General features: G+C 43.1%; 1 long non-coding RNA gene across 1 annotated transcript; it reads left to right on the plus strand.

The window, feature by feature from the left end:
* The first annotated feature begins 1820 nt into the window (after positions 1-1820).
* Positions 1821-7272, plus strand: LOC126983290 (uncharacterized). Its single transcript, XR_007735763.1, has 2 exons — positions 1821-4704; positions 4856-7272. It is a non-coding gene; the product is annotated as an uncharacterized LOC126983290 (long non-coding RNA).

Consider the following 7272-nt stretch of genomic DNA (forward strand, 5'->3'; position numbering starts at 1 on the left):
AGTAGTGGTGATGATGGTGTTATTGTGTTGGTAGTGATGGTGATAATGGTGGTAGTTGTGGTGTTGATGGTGGTGGTGGTGGTGGTGGTGGTAAATGTCATGGTTGTAATGGTGGTGGTGGTGGTAATGTGGTGATGGTGGTGGTGGTGCTTATTGTGTTGTTTTTGGTGGTGGTGGTGGTGGGAATGGTTAGTGTAGTGGTGGTGTCGGCGGCCGGTGTGGTGACGTGGTGGTGTTGGCGGTGGTGTGTAATGTGTTGTTGGTGTTGGTGTTGGTGGTGGTGGTGGTGGTGTTGGTGGTGGTGGTGACGTGATGTTGGGGGTGGTGTTTATTGTGTTGGTGGTGGTGGTGGTGGGGTTAATGGTGGTGGTGGTGGCGTTGGTGGTGGTGTTGGTGGTCGTGTTGGTGTTGTTGTTGGTGGTGGGCTCGGTGGAGGTGGTGTTGGTGGTAGTGGCGGTGGTAGTGGTGTTGGTGGTGGTTGTGGTGGTGGGCTCGGTGGTAGTGGCGGTGGTGTTGGTGGTGGTGGTGGTGGTGGTGTTAGCGGTGGTGGTGGTGGTGGTGTTAGCGGTGGTGTGGTCAGCGGTGATTAATTGTTCCGATAAGTTGAGACTCCAAGTATTCATTATTTTTCCCGCGTGGTGGCCGAGCAATTATCGGCGTAATTAAGTCCCTCTCGCAGGTAAATAAGCAATAAATAGGAGCCGGAAAGATTAATTTCACGGCTAATGAGTGTCACCTAATTACCTGTGGGCGAGTTTTTTGTGTGTGTTTGCTGTTTGTTTTTGAAGTTGTCTCGTTACTTTGTCGTTTATTAATTGGGCCTTTGAGTAATTTTGATGAGCTATTATTATTATTTTCATTATTATTATTGTTGTTGTTTTTGTTTTTGTCCCCACCACCATGTTAGTTTCTATTAATTGTGTAAAACCATCATCATTATTTCTCATTATTTTGTTATCATTTTCATCATTATCAGTTGTGTAGAATCATCATCATCATCATCATTATCCTTAAGAGCATCAGCCCCTCCCTCTGTTTGAATATTCCTTAATTAATGGAATTTTAACACCGCAAAAATCCAGGTAATGAAAGAGTCCTAATGAATTCACGGCTGGCAGGTGCGAAAAACGAGACTCAGGTGTGCAAAGGTGTGTGTTAAGGTGTGTTGTGAAAGGTGTGCAAAGATATGTATGTGTGTGTGTATGTGTAAATTTGTATATGTATGTTTGTGTTTGTATAAGTGAGTGTAAGTCGGTATGTGCAAGTATGTGTGTGTGTGTGTGTGTGTGTGTGTGTGTGTGTGTGTGTGTGTGTGTGTGTGTGTGTTGTAATACGGTCTGTACAGGTGTGTTTAATAAAGGTGTGTTGGCCAGGTGTTGCGTCTTACCTGTCCGTCTTTTCAGGCTGCACGTATTTCTCTTCTTTAAGTATCTTTTATCGATGCGGAGTGTTCGATTCGGCCATGATTATTTCAGTCTTCGGAATAAAGGGATTGTACCGGAAGGGAAGGGGAGAGGAGGAGGAAGAAGAGGAGAAGGTGGAGTAGAAGGAAGAGGATATGAAACTGGGGGAGAAGCAGAAAATCAGAAGTATAAGAGGAGGATGAATACAAGAAAGAGGAGGTGGAAGAAAGCAAAAAAAAGTAAACCAAGTAAGGAAAGTAAGAAAACAAGTAAGAAAATAAGCAACAAGAGGTGGAAAAAAGGAAGAATAAAAATACGAGAGAGAGAGAGAGAGAGAGAGAGAGAGAGAGAGAGAGAGAGAGAGAGAGAGAGAGAGAGAGAGAGAGAGAGAGGTCAAATAATATTTTCATCTTATACATTTCTACATTTTATTCATACATTTATAATATACGAGTCATACATGTATTAGAGTCTACACGGGGTACACACACACACACACACACACACACACACACACACACACACACACACACACACACACTCCGATAATTACTAACATCAAGAGACACAGAGTTGCCAACATCACCGAAGTTTAGAGATACAACCGCAGTGCTGCCAATTAAAGGGGAGAAGTTGGCACGCCTGTCTCTCCTGTACAAGGTGGATTGGCAGGACACACACACGCACATACATACATACTTACACACAAATACATACATACATACATACATATATTCATTCATTCATTTATTCATACCTACATTCGTTTATACATGAGTCCATACATACATACATACATACATACATACATACACACATACAAATTTCTAAAGACATTCGTGTACACACCAAATTGGGGGGGGGGGGGTGTAAGGGGGTAGGGAAAAAAGGTTTACATATATGTACGTAAAAAAATCACCATCCATGTATGTATATTTTTTTTGTCATGAACGTACACATAAAGCAAATCGGTGCACATGAAGATCAACTTACATGTGCACTTGTTGAGGCTAGCACGACGTACATGTGTAAGTTCCACCGTGTGTACTTACTGTGACACGCACATACACACACATACACAGGATCGGGTTGTACATGTGGAGTGAGTGGATACACACATATGTGAGTGTGTACGTTTTTTTGGTGCATACGGGACCAGGTGGAGAGGTATACACGTTCCCCATACATTAGGAAGGGAGGGAGGAGGAGGAGGAGGAGGAGGAGGAGGAGGAGGAGGAAGGGAAGGGTGGAATAGAGAGAGGGAGATAAGGAAGGAAGGAAAAGATGGAAGGAAGAGGAGAAGGAGGAGGAAAGGAAGGGAGGAATAGAGAGAGGGAGGTAAAAAGGAAGGAAAAGATGGAAGGAAGAATATATGAACAGAGGGAAGGAAAGGATGGGAAAGAGGAACAGAGGGTAGAATTAAAGGAAGGAAAAATAGGGAAAGGAATAGAGGAAAGAAGGAAAGCAATAAAAGGAAAAAAATAGAGGAAGAGAGGGAAGGAAAAATGGGAAGGAGGAATAGATGGAGGGAGGATAAAAATGGGAGGAAGAGAAGTAGGAAGGATGAGAGGAAGGGTAGGAAGGAAGGAGGGAAAGAAGGTGGAGGGATGGAGGGAATGGGAGATATAGAGAAAAAAAAACGCAGGAAATCAGAAAGACATGAACTGAGAGAGGAAGGAGAGAAGATTAAAGAGGAAGGAGGAAAGGAGAATCGGACAAGAAAATGATGAAGAGAGAGAGAGAGAAGGAAGGAGGACAGAGAGGGGGAGGAGGGGAGGAATGAGGCACGGAGGAAAGAAAAAAATACTGGAGCGGAGGAGGAAGTGAGGAATTAGGGGACCCTGAAAGCAAGGAGGAAGGAAAAGTGGGGCAGAAGGAAGGTAGGAAGGAAGGAGGGACGAGGGAGTAAGGAAGGAAGGAAGGAAGAGAAGTGTGACAGAAGAAGGGGAGGAAGAAGAGCTGAACCATGGAGGAAAGGAAATATGAAGAAGGAGGAGGAGGAGGAGGAGGAGACAGGCTTCTTATATATGGCAAAACATCGACTTTTTATGAGTAACTGAATATTGGATGAGTGAGTGAGTTATTGAAGGAGAGCGAAGGAGAACCAGGTAAGAAAGCAATTTTGAGCCTGTGAATGTGATTGCTCAGGTAAGATATCCAAAAATGAGGTCATTAGCGTAATATATGACAAGGAGATGAGATGAAGAGGCCAGGAGGTGAGGAGGTGTATGTATTAATGAAGAGATGAGAGGAAAGGGTTAAGCTGATGAGAAGATGAGGTGAGAAAATGAATGGATGAGTAACTGAAGTGAAATTATGTTCTTCCTGACGTGTTATTCATTACGTGACGGTTGGCTCATTCAGTGTATGACTCGTGTGACATCCATATTGCTTTCTTTGTCCTCTCCTCCTCCTTCTCCTCCTTTTCCTTCTATTCGTCCTACTCCTTCTCTGCCTCCTCCTCTTCTTTCTCCTTATCCATTGCTTTCTCCTTCTTCCTCTTTCTCCTCTTCCTCTTTCAACTCACTCCCTCTTTCTCCTTTCTCATAAACTCCTTTTTCTCCACCAATATTTTCCTTCTATTAACTCTTGCACACTCCTCCTCTTCCTCTTATCCTCTTCCTCCTCCTCTTCCTCTCTCAACTCACTTTCTCTTTCTCCTTTCTCATAAACTCCTTTTTCTCCACCAATATTTTCCTTCTATTAAATTTTGCACACTCACCCTCTTCCTCTTATCCTCTTCCTCCTCCTCTTCCTCTTTCAACTCACTTTCTCTTTCTCCTTTCTCATAAACTCCTTTTTCTCCACCAATATTTTCCTTCTACTAAATCTTCCACACACCTCTCTTCCTCTTATCCTCTTCCTCCTCTTCCTCTTCCTCCCTAATAAGCCAAACAAAACACCTAATTTTAGGCTAATAAACTCTGCTTCAGGTGAGCATGAACTAATTAGCCCTTGAGACAGGTGATCCTCTCAAGATTATGCCTCGTCTTATCCTTTTTTATCATCATTTTTGGTTTTGTTTTGGTTTCTTATCTTTTTCCTTTTTTTGTGAGATGAAAAGTATAGGAAGGGATGTGAAAGGGGTGGGCAGAGAAGGTGAGGAGGGTCGAAAAGGTATGGGAAGGGGGGAAAGGGTGTGAATGGGGGAGGTGAGGTAAGGTGTGGGGGGGTTGAAAAGTATGGGAAGGGGTGTATTTGGGTGAAGAGGATGTGAAGGGGGGGATTAGGTTAGGTTGGGGGTCTGAAAACTATGGAAAGGGCTGTATAGGTATGTAAAGGGAGGGTGTGAAGGGGGAAGGTGATAGATTGAGAGTTTGAAAGGTATGGGAAGGGCTGTTAAGAGGTTTGAAGGGAGGATGTGAAGGGGAGAGGTGAGGTTAGGTTTGGAGGGTTTGAAAGGTATGGGAAGGGCTGTATAGGGGTGAAAATGGAGTCTGTGAAGGGGGAAGGTGATAAATTGAGGGGTTGAAAGATATGGGAAGGGCTGTAGAGGCATTTAAAGGGAGGATGTGAAGGGGGAGGTGAGTAGCTAAGTTCCGGGGTCTGAAATGTACGGGAAATGGTGAAAAGGGGGTGTGAAGGGGGAGGTGAGGTTAGATCCGGGGTCTGAAAAGTATGGGGGAAGGGCTGCATAAGGGAGATGTGAAGGAAGGTGTGGGGTGGGGGTATAGGGTGTGTACCACGGATGGGTGTACCAGGGGTGGGGGTGGGGGGTGCCTACACTTAATCTACACCTATTTACAGATACAAAAATAGCGTTCAAAAAAAGCGATTATTTTATGTTAGTTTTATTCTACACTTATTCACCCGGCGCGCTGCTCCTCGAGGTATATGTATAGATAATGTATAGTGTATGTATCTTTTATGTGGAGTTTATGTATCTTCTGTTTTTTTTTTCTTTAGGACCGCAGTGAGTTGTTTATGGTTGTTTGTTTGTCTGTTTGTTCTTGCTATCATTGTAGGCCTATTTTCTTTTTTTTTATGTAGGCCTTGAAAGCGTCTTCTTCTATTTCTTCTTCTTCTTCTTCTTCTTCTTCTTCTTCTTCTTCTTTAGTTTCGTAAGCAACATACAAAAATATTATATACGCTATGCATGTGTGGTTATTTTTTTATATATATTTATTTGTTTATCTATATTTATTTATTTATTTATGTATTAATTTATCTTATTCCTGTGCTTGAGTCATGCATTACTGCTGTATAACGACCATGATGACACACACACACACACACACACACACACACACAGACAAACACACACACAAACACAGGGATACAGTAGGTCTATATATCTTTATACATAAGTAACATCATCATCATCATCATCACCATCACTGAATGCAGAAATACAGTATATATATATTTAAAGAGGAAAAAAGTGCTCCCTTAATTAACAAACTTCCTTAAATTTACCCAATTACCCTTTTTATTTTTACCTATAGGCCTACCCTTTTTTTTATCTACATATCTACCCTTAATATTCACCTACCTACCCTTTTTGTTTACCTACCCACCCATGTTTTTACCTATCTACTTTTGTTTACCCTTTTTTAAAACCCACCTACCCTTTTCTTTTTGCCTGTTTGCCTATCACTGTTTACCCATTCTTTACCCACCTACCCACTTTTTTTTACCCACCTACCTTTGTGTACCTACCTATGTAGCCTTGTTTCCCCATCTCCCTATTTTTGTTTATCTTTCTTACCCACCTGCCCACGTTTTTACCCATTTACCCTTATGTTTCTTACCCATATACCCACCTTCACCCACCTACCCACTTTTTTTTATACCCATTTACCCCCTTTTTAAACCACTTTCACTTGATTTACCCACCTATGTTCCCCTTGTTTACCCACCTACCCACTTGTTTACCTGTCTCCCTTGTTTACCTATCTACCTGCCCCTGTTTACGTATCTACCTGCCCATGTTTACGTATCTACCTGTCCATGTTTACGTATCTACCTGGCTCACCTGTCATCGCCCCATCACACCGACCATCGTCTCCTGTGATTGGCCTGTGGGAGGGAGAGATTACCTGCGTATTGCACTCGTCAATTAGCGCTACGTAAGCCGGACACACACCTGTTCAATCACGGCCCTCAGGTGGATCCGCCGGAGATTACCTGGACCGCCTCATTAGCTCACCCAGGTATATACACCGGCTAGAGATTACCTGTATATTGCACTTAATTAAACCACTACTCGTACCTGTGGCTCACCTTTCGCCCAGGTAACCAATTAACCCAACACGTAATATATCTCCAAGCAGACACACAGACAGACAGACACACCGATAATAAGAATGATAGAAATCCCTGCTTGTTCATCTCTTTAAAATCCACGGACTTAAAACCTAAAAACTCATTCACACGCGATATTACAAAGGAGAAAATATAATAGACACGCCCCAAATAGGTACATCAATATATATGACTATAGTACGATACACACACACGCACACACGCACACACACCGCCGCCTTACGCCTTAGTTAAGTGAAAGATCGCCTTACCCTAGTATTAAATGCCCTGAAATGCCATACTGCCACAGCGACGCGATCAGCTAACATTAGTAGTCTACAGAGTAATGGGAAGAAGTGGTTTGAGCGAGTCACCCCTCTAAAAAATGCCTGTTTGCTGCCGCGTTCCCCGTTTTCTTTAGTAATATATTCCGGAGAGAGAGAGAGAGAGAGAGAGAGAGAGAGAGAGAGAGAGAGAGAGAGAGAGACCATTACACGAGAGGAAGGACTGTCAGAGGAAACTAAAGCGGTCTGTCACTATTGAGCGGAAAGCTGATATCAAAGGAAAGAGAGAGAGAGAGAGAGAGAGAGAGAGAGAGAGAGAGAGAGAGAGAGAGAGAGAGAGA

This window comes from Eriocheir sinensis, chromosome 53 (assembly GCF_024679095.1).
Source record: "Eriocheir sinensis breed Jianghai 21 chromosome 53, ASM2467909v1, whole genome shotgun sequence".
Classification (NCBI taxonomy): domain Eukaryota; kingdom Metazoa; phylum Arthropoda; class Malacostraca; order Decapoda; family Varunidae; genus Eriocheir; species Eriocheir sinensis.